General features: G+C 44.5%; 1 pseudogene; it reads left to right on the forward strand.

Moving 5' to 3' along the window:
• Window positions 1–25,138, forward strand: LOC101977450 (large ribosomal subunit protein uL23-like; annotated as a pseudogene).
• Window positions 25,139–27,911: the final 2,773 nt, after the last annotated feature.

A 27,911-nucleotide genomic window follows, 5' to 3' on the forward strand; every position in this document is an offset into this window, starting at 1 on the left:
ATGTTCATGCTTGTATTGCAGGACCGGGTTGGTTACCACAAGATTGGGTTGTTACAAGGTAAGTTCAGCTTTCGAAGCTCACTCTTGGCTCCCTCTTTTGCTGGATGATCTCTTTTGCATGTACTCCCACTGTGAGACCATCCCCATGTAGTGAGGCAGTCAGAAAACCTTCACCAGCTGCAGACCAGATGAGACCACCTAATCTTGGACTTTCAACCTCTGAAACTGTGAGCTAAAGAAATCTCTTTTCTTTGTAACATACCCAACATTGGGTATCTTGTTATAGCAACACAACATAGACTAAGATAGTCTGTATGATTAGGTAAGACAAGACTTGTAGATGCATTCACAGTCTACCAAATGGGAAAGGGAAACATTCCTACCTTTTAGAGCAGTGCTTGTCAACTGGGAGCAGTTTGCCTCCCAGGACACCTTATGCTGAGACATGTTTGATTATCAAAACCTGGGGAGAGGAGGCTGCTACTGGCTTCTAGTAGGTCCAGGCCAGGAATGGTGCTAAACAAGCCCAACCACCGCCCCCCGCCCCAAGCACAAAAAGATTACCAGGTCTAAATATCGATAGAGACAAAGTTGAGACAGCCTGAATTAAAGGCATAGCTTACAGATTTTGGCTGATGAGTAATCAAGCCCTGTACATGGATGGTACAAGAGACATCCCTACCCAGCAGCAGCTAGGAAGATAATAGAAGAGCAAATCCTCCAACCCCACCCAGTCCTGTTGAGTCAGAATCTCTGCTGGTAGAGCTCAGAAATCTGTTTTAACAAAGCTTCCAGGTGATTCTAGTGCTCTCTGCAATCTGAGAAAGCTGCTTAGCTGATCCTGTTTCCTAGTTACCAACTCCTGGCCTGAGTGGTGGGTGGCAGCAAATCCTACAACATTATAAAAACTGCTGAAAGCTGAGAGCCTGGTTGTTTGCACCATATCAATCAGTGACACTTGCTCTAGAGTGATTTTGCACAATATCCAATTAATAATGCAGCTTTCTAATTACAGGACAGTTGGGGCCGTGTGGGAGTGGTGGGGGGCAGCAGAGGAGCAAACATAGTTCAGTCATTCTGAAGTCCCTGCTTAGTCACATAGTGCTTCAAGGGCTTTGAAATTATTTACTTCTAACATATTACAAGTGCATATTCTCTAGAAGAATTCAGTGAGCATCTGGCTTGGATTGTTCTCCTAGACACCTTCTTACCTGGTAAAATCCCAAGCCATGAATGAGAATGAATCATTTCTGCTGTATTTGAACATCTGTGGGCCAAGAATTTGACCCATCCCATATTGAATGGTCTTTTGGTTCCTCCTCTACACATGTACCAGAGTGATGAAGGTCTCAAGTTTTCCTGGATGTTTTGACAGGTAGGTAAAATCGAATATTTGGCAAAGCTTGTTAAGGGTCAAGGCATTACAGTTCCTGTAATTTTTCATTTAGGCCACGAGGGGGCACCCTACACTCAGCCATGGACCCTTACAAAAGCTCTGAGGGGTACAGTTGAGAGACTTGCCGGAGTGAAGTGGGTGGGAGTGGCAGCCGCTTTTCTTCTGCAGAGGAGGAAAGTGATATGACTTTAGGGTTAGAACTCTAGAGCCAGGTTTATTAAAATGAAGACACCCATCAGTAGCATCAACATCACCTGGGGAAGTTGTTAGAAAAGTGAATTCTCACCTACTACACTATGCATGGAGTTGGAGCTCCATGTGGGCCCTGTAATCTCGTTTTAATGACCTCCTACCCCTACCCAAGCTGAGTGTAATGCAGGCTTATGCTCCAGAACTGCTGCTCTCTAGCCTAGAGCGCCTTCCTGATGATTGGCTGGCTGCAAACCCACGTTGGTATCTGATCTCCTCACACTTATGCCAGGAGGTGAAATGGAAGAGCTCTCATTTGGATGCCCATTGTCTTCTTTGGGTCCTTTACCTGAGAACACCCAAGAACACTGAGGTAAGGCATTCTGCAGGAACCTGTGCAGTCTCTGGGCTCAGCCCTGGGCCAGGGCTCCTGAGTAAGATAAAGGAGCATGAAGTGAGGTGTCATGTTCATGGGCTTCCAAGGCATCCATGATGACAGAGGGAGGGTCGGGTAGTGTAGGAGCTGGGTGACAGTAGGGGAAGACCTCATAGCCAGAATAAGGTTCAGTGTTCACAGAATGGTGCATGAGGCAGATGCACTGAGTGGCAGGAAAGGGCATTTCAGCTCAGCCCAGCCCTAAAATGGGTGGTCAGCCAGCAGGCTGCTCTACCTCCTGGCTATGGGACCTCAGACAGGCTATTTTGCCTCAGGGATCCTTTTCTGTGTCTGTAAAGTGGACTTTCTAACCTGTACTGTTTGGTGACTATCAAAGAAAAAGTTGCCAGTGCCAAGTCTAGTATGGCGCCTGACCTGCCACAACCAATCAATAACATTAGTTACTATGATCTATATTATGAACTGATGACTGTAGTTATTATGGTCATGTCTGGCATTTGGTTAATTTTTGTTGAAAGAGTCAAAGGGAGCCAGGGTGTGTGCACCCAGTGTGCCCAGCGGAGTTGGAAGATCAGATCAGTAGTTTCAGCTGGAGCCTGGCCCATGACTTCCACTTGTTTTTTTTGAGGACTGGGAAATATGGGTTACATTAGTTTGAATGAAACTTCAGTTGTAACATAAACTCAGAACGAAGCCATCTGGCCCCCCTGAGAAGCAGCCGGTTCCAACAAGCAAGTCTGACCACAGATCCCACAGTGGAATCAGCCATCTCTCAGTACCAAAGCTGCTGATTTCCACAGGGGACTTGACAGCACTCCAGCGAGTCGAGGATTCCTGTGGGTTACACCATTGCGTCCAGGTGCAGACAGCTCCGCCAACAGAGCACTCTTTCCCGGGCAGCTGCAGCAACCCAGGACCTGGCACAGACCAGTCCATCTGGTGGCAGTGTGCAGTCATTCAGGATGCACGCCAGCCACACTGGCTCCTGGGTGAGTGGCAAATACAGCTGTTGCCACTGCCTCACTGACATCCAAATAATTCAGAGCAGGACTGTCATCCAACCATGTGGGACGCTCCAGACAGCCACTTTCACCTTGGGGATTCCTATCAAACCCAGAGAACAAGATGAAAGCTGTGTAAAATCACGATGATCATGCTTTCCATCTCTGTAGACCCGTTTAAGGATCTTGGCTGCTAGGGCACATGCAAGTTTTTCCCAAGGTCTCGATGCCAGCCCCGTGTGTCTTTGATTTTCAGGCAGTGATGAGAGCCCATGCAGAACTTGGAGGCAGACATTTTGGTTTATTTTTTCTGGATGAAATAATTTCTGCAGCACTGATTCCCAAATTTAGCTGTGTGCCAGGTTCCTATGTGGACTGTAGCTCACATGGGGCTGCAAATTCTGAATTACTGAGAGTATGGCCAGACCTAAACACCTGTCCAGATGTTCCTTTCACCTATGAGGGGGCTACGTCCTGATAAACCCAGCACAAGTAGAAAATATCCTACATCAAAATGCACTGAATACAACTTAAAAAAAACCGCATTGAATGCACCTAGTCTACCAATGACTGAGAAACAGGCCACTGTAGAGCCAGTTGTTTACCTTTGCGACTGCATGGCTGACTAAGAACTATGGCTCACTGCTGCTGCTCAGGGCCAAGAGAATATTGTAGCACTTATCAATGGCCTTGAAAAAGATCAGAATTTGAAGTAGTTTCCACTGAATGCACCTTGTTTTTGTGCCATCCTAAAAAATCAAAAAAAATTGTAAAACCATAGTAAGTTGGGGACTGTCTGTATTGTTAACCAGCACCAAAGGACTTACTGTGCACATTGTGTTCTGCAGACAGGCTGCATCGAATCACCTTCGGCAGTTCTTAAGATGTAGGTTCCTTGGCCCCACTCCAGGCCCACAAAACTGATAGCTCTAGAGTGTGGATGACTACCTTTCAACAGGTGACCTTCATCACAGGTCCAGCTTCAGAACTGCTGCATTTATGACTCCGATGCTTCATGAGCCTTGGAAAGCCATGACACGGGAACAATTGAGCCTAGATTTCGGACTTGTGGACCCTTGATCTTTTATTCCTGATTTAACTAGACTTCTCTCAGCAAAGGAGAGAAGTGTCATTCAACAAAAAACAAAGTAACAAAGAAAGTAGAAGAGTGATGTAATCTGAATACACGTGGAGTCTGAGGCCAAGAAATTGTGATGGAAAAACACAGGGCTCCTCACCTTGACTCTGACCCAGCCTTGGGGTTGAAGTGGAGTGTGTGAGCAAACATGACACAATTCTTTGGCAAAGGGACTGGTTATAGTTAGCAACCTCCTCCTGGAGAAGATGCTTCTGCAGCTGCTTCTGGACTTGTGTGGCTTTTGCATTCTCCCTAGAGGTCCTGGGGCAGTATAAACGTGTGAGCAAAGAGACCAGAAACTTGGATCCCAAAGGTCGGGTGCTGGGCCCCAGCCTCAGCCTGCAGGGTCTGACCTCTGAGGGAGCAGAGAGGCACCGCCTGCTTGTCTGTGAAGTGGTTCAAGGCAGGCTTTGCTACCAGCCCCACAGAGCCTTCCTCCCCCGTGGAGAGCAGGGGCAGAGACATTCTCTAGGGACCCAACCAGCCACACAATGGCCACTCTGTTCCAGTTGTTGCTGGCATCCAGGCAGTTAACCCAGAAACTGCCCTTGTGCCCTTCAGGGCAGGCAAATTTTAAAGCTCTCCCTTCAACTTTGGCCCAATATATTATAGCTGAGAAGATGCATTGGCCGCCCCCAGAGCTCTGTTTTTCCATACCCTTGGACAATGAAGTCTTCTAGAGAGAATCTTTTCTTCCTCTGCAGCTGATGATCCCTGGGAGAATTTGTAGACCTTCAGAAGAATTCTCCCAGAAACTCCTGAGACAAGAAAAACCTATGTCCACTCAGTAAGACGGGCTGGGAACATGCACAGTTTCTTTCTCCCACCCCCCATGGCAAGGGATCCAACTGCCATTCAAAAGGCCAGAAACTGGACACACTTTAAAAAATTGTATTTGTTTATTTATTTTAAATTAATTAATCATTATTAATTAATTAATTAATTAATTAATTAATTAATTTGCAGTACTGGGGATTAAACCCAGGTATGCACTACCACTGAGCTACATCTCTAACCCTTTTTATTTTGAGACAGTCTTGCTAAGTTTTCCAGGCTGGCCTTGAACTTTCGATCCTCCCGCCTCAGCCTCCGGAGTCACTGGGATTACAGGTATGCACCATCACACCTGGCTTTAATATTTGTTTTGATAACATTTCAAACATTAAGGTAGCTAACCAAAATGCATATGCTATACCTGAATAAAAGGTATAGAAACAAAGGAAAAATAAGGAGAAAACAATGGAACCAGGTAGAGGGTGATGCATTAATTCCCTGGTGTACCAAGACAGTACATAAATTTGGTCCTGAGCTTTTTAGCAAGAAAATAAGTACTCAGTCTTAAAGGTGGCCCCAAATACCTGCAATTGCTTTATCTTTTACTTTATTTTTAAAAATCGCCAGGTATTGAGCTTCTGTCATAGGCCAGGCATGGCCCTAGGCAAAAGGATCCAGCTGTGAACAAAGTTCAGTCTCTGTCTTCCTGGAGCTGACTTTCCAGTTGGAGAAGATAAACAACATGCAAGAAATAATGAAATCTATGATGATATGTCAAGTGAGGATTAATGTCAAAAGAAAAATGGAACAGTATCCCCTGGCATGGAAAGTGACCAGGGGAGAGGTAGGGCCATTAGGGAAGTCCCCTTAGGGAGTGACACTCGGAAGTAAGCTGTAGAGTGAGGAGTGAGCCTTCCGATATTTGGGAGACTCGTCCTTTCAGTATGGCGGACAGTGCGTGCCAAAGCCAGGAAGCATGGGGAAACTGGCATCTCTAGAACTTCCAAAAGATCAACGTGGATTGAGCACAGGGAAGGAGGTAGAGGAGGGGGTGAGCAGCTGCTGATGTCCTCAGAGTTGTGCAGGTGCAACATGAGAGGAGGTCGGGCCAGGAGAACGGGAGCCAGGGTGGCTAAGCACAGACACATGATTTCAAAAGACCACTCAGCCTGCTTTGTTTAAAACAGGCTGGGGGCGGGTGTTAGTTTACCAGGTTTCCACAATCAAATACCACAGACTGGGTGGCTTAAATAGAAATTTATATTTTCACAGTTCTGGAGGCTGGAATTCCAAGATCAAGGTGTTGACTGGTTTGGTTTCTTCTAAAGCCTCTCTCCTTGATTTCTGTTGTTTGTTTTGGGGTTTTGTTTCTGCAGTGCTGGGGATCAAACCTGGGGCCTTGGGCATGCTAGGCAAGAGCTCCAGCCCTGAGCTACACCCCAGCCCCTCTCTATTGCGACACAGGACTAATTTGTCAGGGTTACTCTAGGTGAACTGGGCTGGCTTGAAATAATCACACACAGACAGAGAAAATACCTTTTTCTTGGGTTCTGTGATGGCTCCTCTTACCCAGCTCCCACACAGGGGACAAGGCAGGCAAGAAAGAGAGGGAGCAGGCCAAGATACCCAGGTTTTATTAGGGGAGGCTGCTCAAAAGAACATTCTATCCATATAAGGCAGAGGGGTAATGTTACACGGAGCAGCCCACCCCCATTGGGTAATGCCCACTCCCAAACCTGTGCTCCTCTGCCTCCTGCAGAAACGGGGGTCCATTTAGGGGAAGCCAGTCTCCACATTTCCATAACTCAAAGCTAGGGGGTGCTCAGCTCCTAGGTGGCAGCTCCCGACACCTCTCCTTATTTTTTGATGACCACCTTCTCACTGTGTCCTGGCATGGTCTTTCCTCTGTGTCTCTCTTTGTGTACAAGTTCCTCTTCTTGTAAGGAAACCAATCAGATGGCTCTAGGGTTCACCCTAAAGGGCTCATTTTAGCTTAATCACCTCTTTAAAGATCCTCTCTCGGGGCTGGGGATGTGGCTCAAGCGGTAGCGCGTTCGCCTGGCATGTGTGCGGCCCGGGTTCGATCCTCAGCACCACATACCAACAAAGATGTTGTGTCTGCCAAGAACTAGAAAATAAATAATAAAAATTCTCTCTCTCTCACTCTCTCTTTAAAAATAAATAAATAAATAAAGATCCTCTCTCCAAATATAGTCATACTGTGAGGGACTATGGATTAGAGCTCCAACACATGCATTAGGGAACACAATTCAATCCATAGCAAGACAATGGTAGACACAGGGAGAGCAGTTAGGAGGCTAATTCCAGGATCCAGGCAGGAGATGATGATGGATTAGACTAGAGTGTTAGAGTGAAAGGCTGAGAAGTAGAAAGATTCTGCAAATATCTCATAGGAAAAGCAGGTCTCACTGGGTTTGGATGTAGGGTGTTAAGAGAGAAGAGTCAAGGATGGTTCCAATTTTTTTTTTTTTTTGGCCTGAACAACTGGAAGCATAAAGTTGACATTTATTGAAATGGGAAAACTACAGGAGGAACAAATTTGGGCGGGGGATGCTGAGATCAAGGAGTTCAGTTTGGGACATGTTTAGTTTTAAATGCCTATTAAACATCCGAGTGAAAATTTCAAGTAGCCAGTTGGATATGCCCATCTGGAGTTTGGGAGAGAGGGCAGGGTTTACTGACATAGAAATGCTTTTTCTCATTCCTATGATTTCTTTCTTTTTAATAAAAGTTTTATTGAGACAAAATTCACATACCATAGATTTTTACCCTTTTAAAATATACAACTCGGGAGATTTTTGTATGTTCCTAGGATTGTACCATGTCACCACTGTCTAATTTAAGGACACTTTCATCACCCTAAAAAGGAATCCCATACCCATTAGCAGTCCTTGCAAAGTCCTCTCATTCTTAAGCCCCTGGAAACCAATAACCTATTTTCTCTCTGTTGATTGTCCCTTTATGGATATTTCATAAAAATGAAATCTGTTATATGTGGCCTTTTGTTTCTGACTTCTTTCACTGAGTATAATATTCTCAAGGTTCACCCACAAATATCAGTGCTTCCTTCTTTTCTATGGCTGAATAATATTCCTAAGTATGGTTGCGTCATATTTTGTTCTACTTATTAGTCAATGGTCTTTTGGGTCATTTTCACTCTGGGCTGCTACAAATAATGCTGCTATGAATATTCATGCATAAGTTTTTATATGAACGTGTGTTTTCCGTTCTCTTGGGTCCACTTAGGAGTGGAATGCTGGGTCATAAGGGTAACTCTATGTTTAACATTTTCAGGAACTGCCAAACTGTTTTCTAAAACAGCTGTATCATTTTATATTCTCACCAGCAATTCATGAGAGTTCCAATTTCTCCAGATAGTCAACAAACCTTGCTGTTGTCTTTTTTATTCCAGCCTTCCCAGTGAGTGTGTGGTGGTGTCTCACTGTGGTTTTGATTTGCATTTCTCTGATGACTAATGATATTGAACATTTTTCATGTGTTTATTGATTATTTGTATCTCTGGAAAAATAGCTTTTTGATTTTTTTCTGGCCATCTTTTATTTGGATTATTTGTGTTCATATTGTTGAATTATAGAGTTCATATCTGATATATGAGTCACAAAGATTTTTCTCCTATTCCATGGATTCTTTTCCCTCTTTTGATTGAGTTCTTTGAAGCAGGAGAGTTTTTCATCTTGATGATCTAGCATATAAATTTGAGAGTCATCAGCATATTGATGCTATTTGAAGCTACAAGACTCCATATGAGCCACCAAGAAGTTAAAGAAGGAATGGAAGTGTCCAAGCACTGAACCCATGGATTCACCTCATTTAGAGGTCCAGAATGTGGGATGACAATAAAACGCAAGTTGAGAAGGTCTGTATACACCTCTTCTCTTTGGTGTTGGAGTGCTCTGTCCCTTCCAGAGTAGCAGCAGAAAATTCAATGTTCTCATTTGGTTTTTAGGCAGTAAAATCTCTGACCCAATGTCTCAATGCTTTCCTTCAAGGTCGTGCAAAGTTCAGGGGCCTTGTCCATTTTAATGAGGACAGCTCCATGTCAATTCATATCCTCCAGGAAGTAATGTCAAGATGGCATTAGAAGCACCAGGGACTTATTGGATATAACCTCCATGAAGAATAGAGGAGAAAGGAAGCAGGAGAAGGCAGGGAGGGCCTTCAGAATGCAGGGAAGTTATGACATCTGTGAAGGGAGAGAGAGAAAGAATGAGAGAGTTGGGTAGCAAGAGCTCCAGACTGCAGCACAGTTCCAGGAACCTATTGGCTATACTGACAGCGAGCTCCAGCATGAAGCTTGCCCATAGGAGGTCCATGCTGACCTGAAATAGCTTGTTTCTGTTACATCTTCCATGCCCAGTCTTTGGGAGCAGTTTTGGGAAAGTGTGGCCTTAGCATGAACATTGAGTGGATTGTGAAGATGCAGCAACTGTCCAGGTGTGGTGGCACACACCTGTAATTCCAGCTAATCAGGAGACCAAGGCAGGAGGATTGCAAGTGTGAGGCCAATTTAGTGAAACTGTGTGTGTGTGTGTGTGTGTGTGTAAACCCAGTGGTAGAGCACTTGCCTAGCATGTGCAAGGTCCTGGTTTCAATTCCCAGTGCTGTAAAAATAAATAAATAAAATAAAAAATGCTGGAGAGAGAGATAGATAGATAGATAGAGAGAGAGAGAGAGAGAGAGAGAGAGAGAGAGAGAGAGAGAATTTTTAATATTTATTTTTTTTTTAGTTCTCAGTGGTCACAACATCTTTGTTTGTATGTGGTGCTGAGGATCGAACCTGGGCCGCACGCATGCCAGGTGAGTGTGCTACCGCTTGAGCCACATCCCCAGCCCAGCAGGTTCTTTCTTGAAGAGACTCCTGAGTGGTGTATCCACATGGCTTAAACAATCCATCCCTCACGCACACAGGTCTACTTCTCCTTCTCCATAATGCTCAGACAGCAGCTCCTCCATGGTTTCCATGAGTTTCTCTTCCTTTCCCTCCTCACTATGCATTTGAAATTCTCCTCACCTTCCCTTCTCACCTCTGAAGGTCTCAGTGGCTTACCTGGTGATGTGACTCAAACCCTCATTCTTGAGAGGGCTGAGCCTCAGCCGTTTCAACAGGGATTACTCTACCTGTATACACATCACCTGGGTTCCACTTGCATGACTTCACATCTTTATTATGTACCAGCAGCCAATGTTAGTCGCTTTTTATCACTGTGATCAAAATGCCTGACAAGAACAACTTAGAAGTTTGTTTTGGCTCACTGTTCTAGAGGTTTAGTCCATGGTCATTGGAATCCATCGCTCTGGGCCCAAGGTGAGGCAAAACATCAGGGCAGAAGGACATGGTAGAAGACCATTGCTCCTTTTATGGCAGACAGGAAGCAGAGAGAGAAAGAAGGGGCTTCAGGGCATATGCACACCCCCAGTGTCCACCTCCTCTGGCCACATTCTACCTGCCTTCAGTTACCAGTCAGTCCATTCAAACAGGTTGGACCGATGAGGTTATAGCTCTCCTAACCCAGTCATTTCACCTCTGAACATTTCTACATCAACACAGGAGCTTTGGGGGGACACTTCATATACAAACCAAAACACAGACCTACCTTCTCTTGCTAATTGGAATTCACTAACTCTGCGAAGATGGTCACTTCTTGCTTACTGGCTCTTAGACATAAAAAATCCAAAGTTCCCTGCAGCATCCACAGCTGTATTTCAGTGGAAACTTTGCAATGCCATTTGGATTTAGCAAAAGTATCCCTTTGTGAGAACCATTGACCTCCAACCTCACAGAGCCCAGAACTGTGGGGACAAGAAATACAGAATTCACCAGTGGGTCGTGGGTAATGATAAATGGGGTCACTCTTACTTCCAAACCTTGGTTTTCTGACCAATGTATTTATTTGACTGAGGACAGTTTCATATTGAGATCTTTGATTTAACTCCTATAATGGATCCTGATGCATGGCGCCCATCCTTCAGCTATGTTTACAGAAGACCATTCCAACACTCTGTAAGTCTCACTGCATTGGGAGGGGATACTTTTTTTTGTATGAATGTGAATAGCTGATCCCATGTTAAAAAATCTACACCTGCACTTCCATTGCTATGAAGGTTTCCCAAGTCAGAAATGTTGAATAGAATAACAACAATGGACTAGTTGTTCTAAAAGACCCTGGATGGTGGTGTTGGCTAAGACTCTGTCAGCAGCAAAGACAAATCCATACTCTAAATTAAACGATCTCTCTATATAAGGATGAACCAATGGCCCTTCCCAGAAAGAAAGAGCGCAATGTAGTTAACTTACCACCAAGTAGTCAAGTTATTCTCCTTGAGGAACAATGCCATGTCAGGGGTTAAATTAGCTTCTTAGGGCTGCAGTATTTGGAAAATACCACAGACTGGCTGACTTTAACAATAGAAATTTATTGTCTCATGGTTTTTATAGTTAAAAGTCCAAGAGCAAAGTTGTCAACAGGGTTGGTTCCTGCTGAGAGCCGTGAAGGAATCTGTGGAAGGCCTCCCTCCTTGGCTTGTAGTTGGCCGTTTTCTCTCCGTGTCTTCACATTGTCTTTTCTCTGTACATGTCTGTGTCCAAATATCCTCATAAGGGTGCCAGTCACAATGGATTACAGGTCATCCTCATAGAGTCTTTTCAACTTAATTGCCTCTTTAAAGACCCTATCTACAAACGTGGTACAGTCTAAGGCTCTGTGGTAATGGATTTCAACATATAAATTTGATGGTGATGGGGACGCAGGACAGCCCATTATATGGGCTCAGAGCTGATCTTTGTTGCTTCCATTGAACATTCAAAGGTAGCAGTAGCAGCCATGCTAAGTGGTGATCTGTGTTGTTTGGCCCACAGATCTAGGGGCCTCTTTCTTTGCTACCAAGGTGACTTGTTGCATGTGCCCATCACCCACATGATATGAGCCAGCTGAGTTACTTTGTCTTCTTAGTTATTCAGTGCCTCTTCCATGGTGGATACTTTCTGGTGGGAATTAAAATGTGATACAAATGTTTTTACTTTGTTTCTACTCCCATCTGTCCATCCACACCTCTTGCCTCAGATCTCCTTGTCTCTGATCTCCCAGGCCCCTAATCAGATGAATAGTCCTTGGATCTCTGCCCATAAATGTCTATATGTTCTTACCTTAAACAACTTTTCCTTTCACACAAAATAGATGACCACCATGGATCACTTTCAGCTCCATTCATTAGGTAGATTTTCCATCTCTATCCACTATTTAAAGCTCTCCTGAATGCAGCTGCAAAGCAGCTATTATGCTCCATTGTCTTGTAACTGCTACCAGGTTAGCCCAACCATGAACCAAGCTGGGGCTCCTTCCTCCTCCTTTGTTTGGCTAGTCTTAAGGAGCTCCATCATAGCACAGGTACAAATTCAGGGAGGGCCACTAGTACCACTGTAACAGGTGTCCTGGAAGTCTAGGCTACCTGTTCATGCAGCCTAATCCCAAATGTATCATTTCCAATTTAGGATGTAGTGCAATTGGGTACATCCAATTTTGTAACTTGGATTCAATAGAACCCAGTTCATGCAAGGCAGTTTCAGACATATGACCAGTTTGTAACCCATAATCAAATGAACTGTCTCTCTTCCAAGGCAGTTACCCATCAGGACTTGTTTTTCTACAGCACATACTCATCTGCTGTGGGTGGTATGATCTTGCTTTAGAATCTGGGCTGCCTTAAAATCATAAGGCATTTCCATTGGAGCTTTCAGCAAAGTGTCTTTTTTCCATAGAAAGATATTTTGTCACCCCTGCCCCTGACCAGTAGCAATCCCTGAAACATTGTAACCTTCTTCTCCCTCCCTGCAGGCTGCCCTTGTCTCATCACCAGTTTCCCTGTTTAGCCACCTCTTGCTCTTTCTGTCTGCCCAGCGTGATGCCATCAATAGAATGCATCAGTGTGTTGTCCTCTGGGACTTTCAGGGAGTGCAGAGCTCTTTGAATTGTTATGACACAGAAAAAGAGTTAAAATAGTATAGAGGCAAATCTGAAAATAAATATTCAGTATTATAATAAAGGGAGCTTTCAGATCCTCTTTTCTAATTAAAATAAAAGAGCACATTCACCAAAGCAGTGGCCACACACTTTAGTTATACATGAGGCATTGTCAATCTACTCCATCCACATCCAGCACCAGGGCTGCCATCAGGTCTCCTCCTGGATTGAGCTTGTGGAAGGGAAGGTTGAGGTGGTGATGGGAACCTAAGACAGCCCATTATATGGGCTCAGGTTTGATCTTTGTTGCTTCCCAGTTGAACATTCAAAGGTAGCAGTAGCTAGACCAGCCATGCTAAGTGGTGATCTATGTTGTTTGGCCCACAGATCTAGGGGCTTCTTTTTCTGCTGCCAAGGTGACTTGTTGCATGTGCCCATCATGCACATTACACCAGACAGCTGAATCAGTTTGTCTTCTTGGTTATTCAGTGCCACTTTCAAGGTGGATGCTTTCTGGTAGGCAGAAAGCAACCTCATGAGGGTCCTCTCCAGAATCTATCCAGTCAGTCTTCAGAATCTATCTGGTCTTTGTAGGGACCTGTCTGGCAAGTCCAAAGGAGATATGAGAGAGACCATCAGACTTGTATCCCTCAGGCTTTTAATGGTAATATTGTCTCTGTCCCTCTAGGATATAATATTTTTATTTACATCTGGCCAGGAGGAGGGGGTAGCTTTAAAGGTTTCTACCTGACCAAAGCTCCTACCCACAGGCCAAGGATCCAATGTGGGAACTACACCAGCTGCTCAATTTGTCAATCCAAATAGTCCACTCATGGACTGGGGAAATGGTTACTGGATGGTTGTCCAGATCCAGTAAGTTTATCATGGACAAGACGTTAGCCATTATTCCATTCACAACCTGACCTCTATAAGCCCCCACTTTAATAGGAGGATGTGATAATGCTTTGGGTGTCTGAGCATCAATGTTACTACCGAGCTACCCAGGTGTGTTTTACATGTCTGAGTATTCCCCTTTCTTAGAGTATAACCTGAAGGAATGTTCTAGTATACACTTGCCACTATGTTGCTAGGTGCTCTCTATCAAGGACCCATCCACCTCTTTAGGTAACAAGTTCAGGATATGAAATTAACTCTGGTCCAGAATCTGAGTGAAGAACTATGACTTCTTTTGGGGGTGATTGTCTTCAGTACCCTGCTTGTTCACTCTTGCTTTTTGCGCAGGGAAAGAGGGAAGTTTTGAATATTAAGCATCTCCTTTGGGCTGCCTATCTGCTTGATCCTAAAAGACTTTGCTACAATAGTCATCCTAGCCAGGTACAGTGGTACATGCCTCCTGACTCAGGCAGGAGGATTGCAAGCCTCATCAACTTAGTAAGGCCCTAAACAACTTAGCAAGACCCTATGTAAAAATAAAAATAAATAAATAAAAAGGACTTAGGATATAGCTCAGTGGTAAAGCACCCCTGGTTCAATCCCCAGTAAGAAAAAAAAAATAATCACAATGCCCTAAAGGTGAAGTTTTCTTAGCTGTCCCTCCAGACTTGCATCAATGTTACTATCAATCTATCTGGGTGTGTTTTACATATCTGGGTATTCCCCCTTTCTTATAGTATGATAAACCTGAGAGAATGTTCTAGTATATACTTGCCACTATGTTGCTAGGTCCTCTCTATTAAGGACCCATCCGCCTCCTTAGTCAATAAGTAAAAGTCATCATAGCTGGCTTCTGATGATTAATGCACCTGGTCTTTGTTACTTCAGAATGGAGGGTCATCCCCATGGGAATTAATGAGACTAGCTCTGGGACTCCCTCTGACCTGCAGAGGAGAGCCACTGCTGAACCTCTTGTACCTCTAGTCCCTGATGGCTTGGTCAGTGCTGTGTCTGGGCTCACTCACGGACCATGACCCTCTGGCCTCACATAATATATCCATCCTATCCATCCCAGCATTCTCACTTCCTCCAGCTTCTTTATTCCTTCCTCTACGATCTTTCAGGGAAAAATCAGGCATTTTTCCTTTTCTCAGCTTGGACCATCCATTTCTTGGGGATATTAGAAGCTACGGAGTTTGCTGACAATGGCTATGGAACAAATTCCCTAAAACCTGGTAGCTTAAAATGACAAACAGTTTATCCCACATTTTCTGTGGGTCGGGTCAGGAGCTGTTCATCTGGATATTTCTGGCTCAGGGACTGGGGCTGGAAGGCCCACTGCAAGAAGGGTCACTTCCATGGCTGGCAGCTATGTTGGCTGGGATGTCTCAGCTCTTAGGTGGCCTCCCAGCCTCCAGGATTTCCTTGTCCACTTGGTTTCTTTAGCAAGACAGCCACTTCTTGGTGGCTGGTGGCAACACTAAACTTTAAACCAATCTAATCATAGAAATAGCATCATATCACCTCTGCAGTATCCTAGTTATTCAAAGTGAGTACAGAAGTTGGGCCCACACTCACTGGGAAGGGGTTACCCTGGGCCATGTAATCAGACTGCAAGGGTCACTGGGGCCATCTTGGAAGCTGCCTACCACAGCTACCCAAGGAGCAGGTCTGCCTCAACTCCTGGGACCTTTGCCAGAGGGTTAAATCCCATGTCCCAAGAAAGTGCTCTGAGGCAATGAATTCTTGCTTATTCGGTCTTCCATGCTTGTCCCTCGAACAAGCAGGTGATTGTGAAGGCAATCACCCACCAAAAGAAGTCATAGTTCTTCACTCAGATTCTGGACCAGAGTCAATTTCATATCCTAAACTTGTTGTCTAAAGAGGTGAATGGGTCCTTGATAGAGAGCACCTAGCAACATCGTGGCAAGTGTATACTAGAACATTCCTTCAGGTTATAGGCAGATCTAATCCCCGAGGGCCTTCTCTGGCCCCTATTAATACCTGCCAGCTAGTTCTTACACATCTCTTTTCTTCCTTATCAGGTCTAGGATATCTAGGACTTTAGTCCTAGATACTAAAAGATGATGGTAGCTCCTGAGAGGCCAGCCAAATGTCACTGTGGTTGGGAGAGGCCCCTGCAGCGTCATTCAGCATAGGGAAGTGCTCTTATGCAGAAAGAGGGAGGCTGCCTCTGATGTGCAGAGCCGCTCCATGGGGTGGGGAGGGGGCAGGTATCATCCTCTTAGATATTAAGGAGCCCTGATCATCCACCCAGAAGTCCCCAACCCAAACTTCAGAGCCTGGGTTTTCCAACCAGGTCTTGGTCTAAGTGTGTCAGACTGGTCTTGGCTGAGCAGTTGAATCTCTGAGACTCTGTGGCACTAGCAGTCAAATTCTCATTTGTTCCTCTCCAAGCAAGCTCTTCACCACAGGAGGTAGGGCCTCTTGGTAAACTGCCAAATAAGCCCTCTGGCTCTTACACTTGGCCTTAGCCTTTTGTTATTGTTGTTTTGTTTTGTTTTTTTAAAGCTATTTGTGAAAGACCCTCAGTTTCTCCTCCCTCCAGAAGGCTTCAAGACAATAGAGCAACAACCAGCAGACTCTGCTGGCCTTGTAGACACAGCCTCCCTGCAGTATCTTTCAAATGCTTGAACTGTCCCACCTGCAAGGCTGTTGTTCCCTTCTACCAGAATGTCTCTGTGGGCCAGCACCAGTGATGCTTCAGCAATTAGGCTGGCACCTTCTGCCAGGGACTCTGTGACCCACAGTCTACCAAGGTGTCCCCTTTGCTTCCGTGGTGGAGAGTGAGGTAGTCCCCCAGCCCCATCCTTCTGTTTTCTTCAGTCATCCCCAGGCACTGCCAGTTTGGGTGTTCTGAGAAGCAGGCGTGATGGTGGCCAGAGACTCTCCTGCAGATAAGGGAAGGAGCAGGATTGCTCAGGGAGTCTTCAGACTGTTCTGCAGAACCAACACCTGTTTAAGGACACTGAGAAGAGGACTGGTTGGGAAATGACTCAGCCTGCAATGCAGTTCTGAGAAGGTTTTCACCAGGCCAAGAGAGAGTCCTCAAGCCATAGCTAGAGAGGTCTTGCATGAGGGCACCACATGCTCAGTTATTAGCTCTGGAAAGCAAGACCAGGGCACAAATACCATGGAGGGTCTAGAGGGGCTTTCAGTCAATTATACCCCCCAATCCCTCAAAGGAGGAGATCTGAGCAACCTGGGGAGAACATGCAAATCCCAAATGTCTGAGTTTGCCTCTTCTGTCCTAGGCCATACCTCCCACTCCTCCACACCGGCCCTGGGTGCAGGCCTGGTCTCAGGATTGAAAACAGGGAGGGCAGGGAACCGTGGATATGTGGGCAGAGAGAGGGTGGGGTGTAGACAGCATCCTTGGAGTCTCATCTAGGATCTGCTGGTCAGGCTCAGGAAACCTGGGTCACTGAAAGTCCATCAACAGCCAGGGCTTCCTCAGGGTTAAGTCCCCAGCCAGAGAGTACGTGGTGAACTGAGGGGCTCTCAGCTGTGTTCCTGCCCTGCCTCGGCGGCCTCAACCTTCACTCTGGAGTCATTGCTTTGCCTAGAACACAGTCTTCTCCAGACTCTTCTTTGTAAACTGTCCCTCACTCTCTTTGCCAAGGATAAAAAGATCAAGTCACAAATACTCCCAGATGAACTCATTTTCCCATCCCTTCCTCAGCCAAGGAAATAACTCTGGTAACAGGAATGCAGGAAGGACACATAGGAGGAGGTGGGCAGATGGACAGACCCCGAAGGCAAATGAGCTACTGCAAATAGGCTACTGTTCCCCTAAGTAGGGAACAATTGATTAGGATTTCTTTTTCTGTGTGGTATTTGGTCACTTTACCTGTCCGTAGGTATTCTAGGAACATATTTTGGTGTTTGAGGCAAGAGAATGACCCTTACTGTCATGCAGTAGGGGATCAAGAAAAAAGTGTCTCTGTCCCTTTAGCAGCCTTCAGTGGGTGTTGGAGGCTGAGTTGAGAGGGGAGAATGAGTTGTAACTTCTTCAGGTGAAAACTACCCCAGCCCACAACTGTGGAGGAGAGCATACCCACCTGGCTCCTCCCAGACAGCAGACCTCTCTGATTGTTCTCATCCATCAGCAAGCAGCCCTGGCATGCGTCCAGTTGCAGGACAAGATTGGTGCCAAAAGAACTAGTCTGGGGAATGACCTTTAATCAGGGGCTTATCATAAACCTCACATGCAGAGCGGGTAAGGGTAGATATGCAGGTCTCAAGGGGATAGACTTACAAAGTGAAGCCTCTTTGGGGAGGTGCAGAGCTGGCAAAGCCCATGCTTTGCCACCCACCCTGGATGGACCTGGAGCTAGTTTCCAAGTATCTTTGGGCCTCACCTTCTAAATCTGATAGGAAGGAAGGAAGGAAGGAAGGGCGGGAGGGAGGGAAGGAGGGAGGGAGGGAGGGAAGAAATAAGTAGCACTTCCCTCATCCAGATCCCAGGGACATAAAGTATAAAAAGCACTCACGCCAAGTCTGGCATCCTAAGACCTAAAAGAAAGCGACTCATTGTGTAGTGGCTTCTATGGTGGGTATTGGAGCAGCTGATTTCATGGTGCTTTCTAAACTCAGATGTGTCTGAAATGTCCCATCATTTCATTACTTAAAAAAGAAAATCAAATGAAGTCCAACCGTAAACCCTATTCTATCAGGCTTCCAGGAAACTCCATCTCAGTTATTATTCCAGCTCCCCTACCTCTGGGTTTCCCATTGCGTACATCTGACCTGAGGGACTGGTGCGTAGGCCTTATCCAGGTGAGTGCTGGCAGCCTGAACTCTGCACTTCTGTGCCTCCACAGGACTCTCAGGCACTCTCTGCCTCCCTGAACCCACCATGAGACTCTCTCCCCTTCAGATCCTCAGAGATCTCCAAGTGCCTGTCACTCACCAACCTACAGATCTCCCTCTGCTGGAAGAAATCCTGCCCCATTCCTCCCCAAAGCCAGGCCCTCACCCTGTGGGTCATCTGTCCCTTGACTTGGTAAGGTCTTCAAGAAAGACAGAAGATCAGGTTGGCTTCAGACAACTTCTGCTTTGAGCTCTGAATCTCAAACCCCCCAAAGGCAGGGTGGCAGTGGGGGTAGTAAGAGAGTGAAATATTTATTTACTTATTTATTCAAAACACTCTTCTCCATGTCAGCTCCACCCTTGTCCCTGAGCTTCATTAGCGAACAAGTTCCTTCCCTCCGAAGGCCCACTTGCTGGTGGGGGAGTCAGATGAGAAGTACATACACAAACTTGTAAGGTGTTTCTGTCCAGTGTTAAAGTGCTTTAAAAGGGATGAAGAAAGGACTAGATAGAGCATGGGGTGGAGAGTTGGCATGGGTGGGCAGCTGAGGAAGGCCTCTTCTAGGCTTTGCTATCTGAGCTGACACTAGGATGCTGGGAAGGCAGCTGCAAGGAGTCGCCCTGCCGTGCACAGCATTGAGCTGGCCTGTTCCAGAACTGGGAGCCAGGTGATGTGCAAGATGAGGCCAGAGGAGCCTTCAGAGGCCAGATCATGACCTTTTAGGTCATGGCAAAGAGTTTGATTTTGTTTTAAATCTACTGGGAAGCCCTCGGGGAAGATTTGGAAACAGAGCAGTAATCTAATCAAAAGATTTATATTTTCAAAAAAATTTTTGGGCTGTAGGTAGAGTAGTGGTTTCTCTAGGGGCAAAAGTGGAAGCAGGAACCAGACATGGTGGTTGCACACCTGTGATCCCAGTGGCTCAGGAGGCTGAGGCAGGAGGATCACAAGTTCAAAGCCGGTCTCAGCAACTTAGCAAGGCCCTAAGGAACTTAGTGAGACTGTCTTAAAATAAAAAACATGAAAAGGGCTGGGGATGTGGCTCAGTGGTGTCTCAGTGGTTAAGCACTTCTGGGTTCAATCCCTGGTTGAAGAAAAAAAGGGGAAGCAGAAGACCACAGAGACACTGTCACCATCATACAGGAGAGGCACATCACCAGCCTGCTGTGGGAATGTTGCCATTGTCCCCAAACAGTCCACTGTCCTCGGTGTTACTGTTTCAATACTCATGCTGCTAGATTCCAGCAAAAGCAGTACAGCCTCCTTTTTCCTCCGTTAGGCATTTTAATTATACTCCTTCTTATTTCCTGTTTTATTTAGGAATAAATATAGGCAGTCTCCTACTAACTTATTCCAAATGTTATGCTCTGTCATTGTCAAATTAGTGCTTATGAGTTGAAGTACATTCTTATGATGGGTTCCTTGTCTTTTCTACCTCCATTCCTATTTGATGTTTTAGAACCATATCGTTAGCTGGCTTGTTCTTCCCTTTATGATGGTTAATTTTGTGTGTCAACCTCACTGGGCTAAGGGATGCATAGGTAGCCATCAAAACATTGTTCCTGGGCATGTCTGTAAGGGGGTTTACAGAGGAGATGAGCATTTGACTTAGCAGACTGAGTAAAGCAGGTTGCCTCTACACCATGGGTAGGCATCATCTAGTCTGTCAAGGGTACAGATAGAACCTGAAGGCAGGAGAAGGTGGATTTTCTCTATTGGGATGGGACATCTGTCATCTTCTGCCATACACATCAGAGCTTCTGGTTCTTGGGACTTCAAAATTCAGGACTTATACTAGCAGCACCTCCTTTCCTTCTCTGCTCAACCTCCAACTCAGATCATTAGCCTTGAACATGGACCGTTGGCTCCTCTGGTTCTTGGACCTTTGGATTGAAACAGAATTACACCATCAGCTTCCTAGGTCCTCCGGTTTGCAGACTGCACATCATGTGACTTCATGCCCTCCACAATCACATGAGCCATGTCTAATAATAAACATCCTTTATATATCTACTTCCTACTGGGTGAGTTTCTCTGGAGAATCCTAACACACCCCTCATCTCTTTCCTTTTCTTCTTGTAAAGGTTGAATTGGTCAAATCCTGTCCCTGACTCCATTTTTGACCAATTCTTCTCCATACCTTCTGCTGTTCTACAGTGAGGAAGGTCATCAAAGGCTAATAAGGATTGTTCCCATAAAGTTAGGCATATTTAATCATAACGGTGCATCACTGAAGCACTTCCTCTAGGTAAGCGCCATGTTAAAAGCTTGTCTTATTCAATCCCCATGGGAATGCTATAAAATGAGTACTTTTCTTAAGCCATTTTACAGAAGAGGTCTGGGAAACTAAGCAAATTTCTCAAGGTCTCATGCTTGAGTGAGTGGTAGATCCAGCACTGAGCCCAGGCTGTCTGACTCCAAGGTATGCCCCTGATGAATCACATCACCCCTTATGGCCCCAGTGGTTATTTATTTAGTTATTAGGCTTGATTAAGCCAGTTTGATAACAGAAAGATGTGGAGCTATGTGAGCATGTGTGACTACAGTTGTATTCTCTGCACCTAAGATAAGTAAATAATATGCAAACTGAAGTCAAATGCACTAGGATCTATTTGTTTTCTGAGTCAACCATTAGGGCATTTTCTGTAACATGTGGCTCTTCCGGTAAGACTGGACCTTGATTGAATGTGATGTTGCTGTCAGTCCAGATTTGTGCTTACATACTTGGATGGTCCCTGGAGGCTGCACCACTTGTGACAGCAGCCCAGCCATGGCTCCTGTCCACAGAGCTGATGCAGCTGCTAAGCCAGTCTGAGCCTAATGACTTTCTTTATTTTCATGCCTGGCCTTCGTTAATGACATTTGGCCGTCTCACACACACACACACACACACACACACACACACACACACACACAATAGGATTAGGATGTACTGGAAAATGTGATTTCTAAATAGGAAGTTGAAAAATCTAAAAAATTGCCATCTGAATTTCATGTCGTCTTATACAATGAGACAACGGCTCAAGACAGTCCATTGTGGGGGCAGCTTGGCAGTGTCCGTCAGCAGCTTGCTTCCTCTCCAGCCTTCAGGCTGCAGATGCTGAGTCCAGCTCTGATGCTTAGGTGCAACAGATGAGTGAGTAGATGGAAAACCTGTGGCCTTGCCATCCTTGACCCTGACCGTGGCTGGGGACAGGCTTCACACCTTTCACATCACTTCTCTGTGTTTGCTCATACTTCCATGGAGACCTCATTCCCCTTCTTTGAAACCTTCATAGAACTGTCCTGTAGAGAAGTCTGACCTTCATTCTATGCATGGACAACCCTCCCACTGGCTCCTGTGTTCTGTGAAGGCTGGTGGAGCTCCCTCTGCTACGAGAGAAGCAACAGCAAAGCAACTTGAGTGAGAAGGCCAGGTTCAAGGTCTGTTTTGCTGAGCTAGATGCTCTACATAGTCTCTTAAGAGGTTCCAATGTTAACATGGTTCCTTTGAAGGAATCCTACCTGCCTATTTGATCCAAAGACACATATACTCTCTCTCTCTCTCTCTGTATGTGTTTTCCAGCCGTTGGTGGGTGGGCTGCTTGTTGATGGAATTCACTAGTCACCATACAAATCTAATCGTTCAGCTTTCTAGGAGTAGAATAGGAAATAGAGCAGTGAGCAAAGGAGACCAAGTCCCAAACTTCATGCAGCTTGTAGACTAGTGAGAAGTTTAGGCCATTTACCAGATAAATAATTATAAAGTACATGTGCTATGAAGGAAGAGGACATTGTGTTTTGAGAGAGAAATCAAGGTACTTATTTATTTGGGTGGAATTATCAGTTGAAGATTGTGTTCAGCTGGAAGTACCGAAACCTGATGAATTATAGTGTAAATAATTAGAGTTTGTTTCTTTGTGGGATGAGAAGTCTGGAGGTAAGTAGAACAGAGTTGTTACAAAAGCTCTTCAATATCATCAGGGCCCTATTTTCTTCTAACTTTCTAATCTATCGTTGATACAAGATGACCCTTGATCTCATGCCTATAGAAGACTGCTAGTGTTCCATCCATCCAGGCAGAGGCAAGGAGAAAGAGCCAAGTGCACACAAAGCTAGCTTGCCTATTGAACAGGTCTCCCTCTTAGGGAAAATTTCCAGAAGTACACTCTAACAATTTCTGTTTATTATCTGGAGCTATGTTATGTGGCTACCTCCAGCTGCAAGAGAAGCTGGAAAATGTAGTATTTTCTAGAAATGTTTCTACCTCCAACAAAATCAAAATAATGTCAATAAGAAAGAGGGGGAAATAGATACTGGGCAAGAAACTCTGCCACAGGATAAGGGTCAAGCAAAGTACCTTTGAGGAAGTGCTATCTAAGCTAAAACTGAAAAGTAAAGAATTATTGATGCCAAGAGCAGTGAGAGAGGCATTCTAGGAGAGGAAAAGTGTTGTGTGAAGGAGGGAAAAGAAGGGAGAGAAGAAGTGTGGCTTCCTGGCATTAACATGAGATGATTCTGGCCCCTTTCTGGCTTCCTTTGAGTGACATGAGGACTAGAGTCAAATAATAAAGAATGCTGAGCAGAAATATTAAATGACTGTTCTCAGAAAGAGAATGTCATACATCACCCTTCCTCCGTGACTCATCCCTTCCCACGTATCTTCAATTTTGAGCACTTAGTGCTTTTTCCACTGAAAGTATGAAATGGTGGTCCTTCTTCCTGCCAAACTTCTCGTCAGCTTTGTTCTGGACATTGGAAAAAAAGAAATCCTGTTTCCTGTCCTTTGTTTCCTGGCTGTAGCCTCTGGTTCCACCCCTTTCTTGGTCTCACAGGGTCTATTTCCGCCTCAGGCCCCAGAGTCTCTTAACAAACCCATAGATCACTTTTCTCCTCCACAGTCACACAGGATTATCAAAGAGGAAAATAACTTCTATCCCTCCCAGGGGTTGGTTTTTCTCCTTGGATCACTTTCTTTCTTTTCTTTTTTTTTTCCCCCTGAGGTTCATTTCCCAGGCTTTATTCTGCAAAGACAGGAAGAAATTAGCAGGTGTTGGGGGCATGGTCCTCTGAGGGAACATACTGGAGCAGCCTTGGTGTCAGACCAGAAATGATGTCATCAAGTCCCTGGCAACAAGATGAAGACGAGGAAAACACCAGGGTTTAAATCTTGGGTGTGTGAATAAAGACATGATTCTGTGGCCAGGAGGGGGAGTAAAGTGTGTCTCCTCTAAAGGAATGGATTCTGAGTTAGTGTAATTTCTCCTGCTTCTGGGCTGGCTGAACTCAGGCAAGTTTCTTGACAACATTAACTTTGGATTTTTACCTGTAAAAGGGAGATAGTAGTTTCCACCCATGATAGTTAATTTTATGTGTCATCTTGACAGGGCTAAGGGATACCCAGATAGCTATAGAACATTATTTCTGGGTGTGTCTCTGAAGATATTTGCAGAAGAGGTTAGCATTTATATCAGTAGAAACATTTTAAATCAGTAGAAGATCTGCCTCCACCTGCGTGGGCAGCCATCATCCAATCCACTGAGGGTCTGAATAGGACAAAAAGGTAGAAGGAAGGTGAATTCTCTCTCCTGGAGTAGAACCTCCATCTCCTGCTTCGGAGATTGGCCCTCCTGATTCCAAGACCTTTGGCCCCAGGCTGGCAGTTACACCAGCTCGCCTGTTCCTCAGACCCTTGAACTCAAACCTAATTATACCACTGGCTTTCCTGGTTCTGCAGCCCATATGCTGCACATCATGGGACTTCTTGTCTCCCATAACCACGTGTGCCAATTCTAAATAAATCTCTTCATTTGTAATCTATTGGTTCCGTTTCTCTGGAGAACTCTAACTATTACCTGATTGAGTTGTGAGGATTAAATGAAATGATGTGTACAAAGTGCTGGTCATAGTGCCAAATAATAAGCTTTCAACATTGTTACTAATGGGGTTTAGATTGTGATTTTTATTAAAATAATGAATAATACTTTCCATTTCTCTATAGGAAGAAATTATTTGGAAAACCACTGATTTCTTTATGAAGAGGCTGATGTGAAAAAGATTGGACCTTTTTCACCAAGATGGCGCTCCTGCCCCTCCCAAAGCTGAAGCCAAAGCAAAAGCTTTGAAAGCCAAGAAAGCAGTGTTGAAGGGTGTCCACAGTCATGAAAAGAAGAAGATCCACACGTCACCTACCTTCTGGCGACCCAAGACATTGAGGCTCCGGAGGCAGCCCAAATATCCTCGGAAGAGCGCCCCCAGGAGAAACAAGCTTGACCACTATGCCATCATCCTCATTCCCTCTGACCACTGAGTCGGCCATGAAGAAGATTGAAGACAACAACACACTTGTGTTTATTGTGGATGTCAAGGCAAACAAACACCAGATCAAACAAGCTGTAAAGAAGCTCTATGACATCGATGTGGCCAAGGTTAACACCCTGATCAGGCCTGATGGAGAGAAAAAGGCATATGTTCGACTGGCTCCTGATTATGATGCTTTGGACGTTGCCAACAAAATTGGGATCATCTAAACAAAATCCAGCTGTCTAATTCTAAATTAGAATTTCTTTTTTCCAACATAAAAAAAAAGAAAAAAGATTGGTACCAACCTTGAGCCCTTCTATGGAGACTTAAGGTACAGATAATAAATTCCCTGGAGTGAGGGCTACTTGGGATGGATAATGCTGTAGTTCAGATCTGGAATGGAGTCTCAATGACTCATGTGTTAAATGCTTGGTCCCCAGCTGGTGGCACTACTGGAAAGGCTGGGAACTTTTTACATATTTATTTTAAATTATTTATTTATTTTATTATTGGGAAGGGGGGGCCTAATTGAAAGAACTAGGACACTGCAGGTATACTCTTGAAAGGTATATTGGAACTCTTGCCCCTTCCCCTTTCTCTCTCTGCTTTCTGGTCATCTTGAGGTGAAACTGCACTCCCTACCATGATGTTCTGCCTTGCCTCAGACCCATGGCAATGGAGCCAGCTGACCATAGATCAAAACCTTTGAAACCATGAGCCAAAATAAATCTTTCTTCCTTTAAGTTGATTTTCTCAGGTATTTTGCCACAGCAATGAAAAACCTGACTAACACAAGGTGGTATTTCTTAAGGTATTCTCAGTTTAAGGTCAGCCCTAGCTCTCTAACTCACCTGGGAAGTACCTGAGGATGAGGGAGAGACAGCCCACTCTGGATTCTTCCCAGGTTATCAAAGAATTAGTCTATTGACAAATAAGGAGAGTTTAGCTGGGAATACGAATTTAGGAACCATGTTTCTCATTATCATGATGGCATAGAGGCAATAGTTCTTTGATTCTGCTAATGAGTTAAAACTAGTCTGATGTTGGTGGTAGTTCACTAACTACCTTCTGGAAGTTAATTGTCCACCAAGATGAGAGGATGTAGGTATGCCTATTATACCTGCAAAATACATTTATATCTTTGCTTTATGAGTCAAGATAAGATAGAATGTGCTGTAGAAACCAATATCCCTAGAGTATTAGTGTCTTAAAACAACAAAAAGCTATTTTTTTTCACATTGCATATTTAGATCAATGTCAACTGTTATTGACAGAGAGAAAGGAGAGAGAGAAAAATCATATTCTGATTCTTATAGTCTACTACCCACCTTCCAGTAGCTCAAGCAGGTCCTGTAGCCAGCTAACTTTAGAAAGTTCTCTTATTACTTGCTATGGTTGAGCTGTTGAATGTCCCCCCAAGGTCCAGGTATTAAAGGTTTGGACCCTAAGGTGGAGCTATTGGGAGGTGGTAGACTCTTGAGGAGGTGGGGCCTATTGGGAAGTCCTTAGGTCACTGGGGTGTGCCTCCAAGGGCATTATGGGACCCCAGATCCTTCCTTTTCTTCATTTGCTTCCTAGCCATGAAAAGAGGAGCACTTTGCTCTGCGACAAGCTCTCTGATGTTGCCATCCACATCCCCACCAGAGATCACATCCAAAACTGTGAGCCAAAATAAACATTTTCTTTTATAAGTAATTAAAAGCCATATAATATATAATACATGTTGGGAGTAATTAAAAGTCTAATCTCGGGTATTTTGGCGTAGTGACAAAAAGCTGTTAGAATATTCAGGTTAGAATTTTTCCAGTTCAGCCAGGCACCGTGATGCATGCCTATAATCCCAACTATTGGGGGAGTTTGAGACAGGAAGATCATGAGTTTAAGGTCAGCCTAGGAAACTGAGCAATAGCTTGTCTAAAAACAAGCAACAACAACAACAACAACAGCAAAAAAAAAAAAAAAACCAAAAAGAGAAAAAAGAAAGAAAGAAAAAACTTCCAATTCAAATGGATGTACTTGTAATTAATGTGAACTAAAGGGTATCTTGAGTCTTTAAAATGTATGACTTGAAATTATAGAGAACTGACCACTGATCTAGAAGAAAGAAAGAGGAGAAGAATTATAAAATACCTGCTAAGAGTAACTTTTAATAAAGGAGTAAGGCTAGAGGTGTAGCTCAGTGGCAGAGCACTTGCCTCGCATGGGTGAGACCCTGGTTTGATCACAAAAAATTTAAAAATAATAAAAAGGAAAGAAGAAAGAAAGGAAAAAAAGAAAGGAGAAGTATCTTATCTGTTCACTGTATTCAGAATCAAACCTACTCTAGGTCTTATATTGAATCTTAGAATAGATATATAAAGTTTGGGCAGTAAAACAGTCAAGATAAAGTGCAATAGGAATGTTGGCTTTCCTTGATAAGTAGGTGGTTGGAATGATCTTTGTAAGACTTAGTGTGGACTGAACTTTTTCCAAATGAAATATCAGAACAAAAGTGTTATTAGTATAAGACTTCATTGCCTTATTCCAGATTAATTCTGCTTACAATTTAGAAGGGGAGAAAGTAATCTATTTTAGTTGAAGGATGACTTCAGATCACACCTGCCAGCTAAAATGCCAAGAACACATAGGACTTCTCAACTGTTTTGAATGAAACTTGTAAATGAAACCAGCAGGGATGTCTTTATAACTAAGCACCAAGCTCTGCCTGCCCACTGTGTGCCTGGCACCGTACTAAGTCCGTCATACCCATCACCTCATTTCACCCTCCCTAGAACAACAGGCAAGGCCTCAAAGGCTTTGAGAGCAACAGCAGCAGTGTTCTGCCCAAGGTCGCATAGCTGGTATACAACACAGCCAAAGTCTAATCTCAGGTTTACTTGGATCCAAAGGCCAGTGTCCAACTAAACAGCAATAAATGACTCCACTGAGGGACACCACAGATTTGCAGAAAATTCCCATAGGTTGTATTTGTGCTTGTTTGACTGTTTTCCATATGAAGAGTTGAGA

Source organism: Ictidomys tridecemlineatus, chromosome 1, assembly GCF_052094955.1.
Source record: "Ictidomys tridecemlineatus isolate mIctTri1 chromosome 1, mIctTri1.hap1, whole genome shotgun sequence".
Lineage (NCBI taxonomy): Eukaryota > Metazoa > Chordata > Mammalia > Rodentia > Sciuridae > Ictidomys > Ictidomys tridecemlineatus.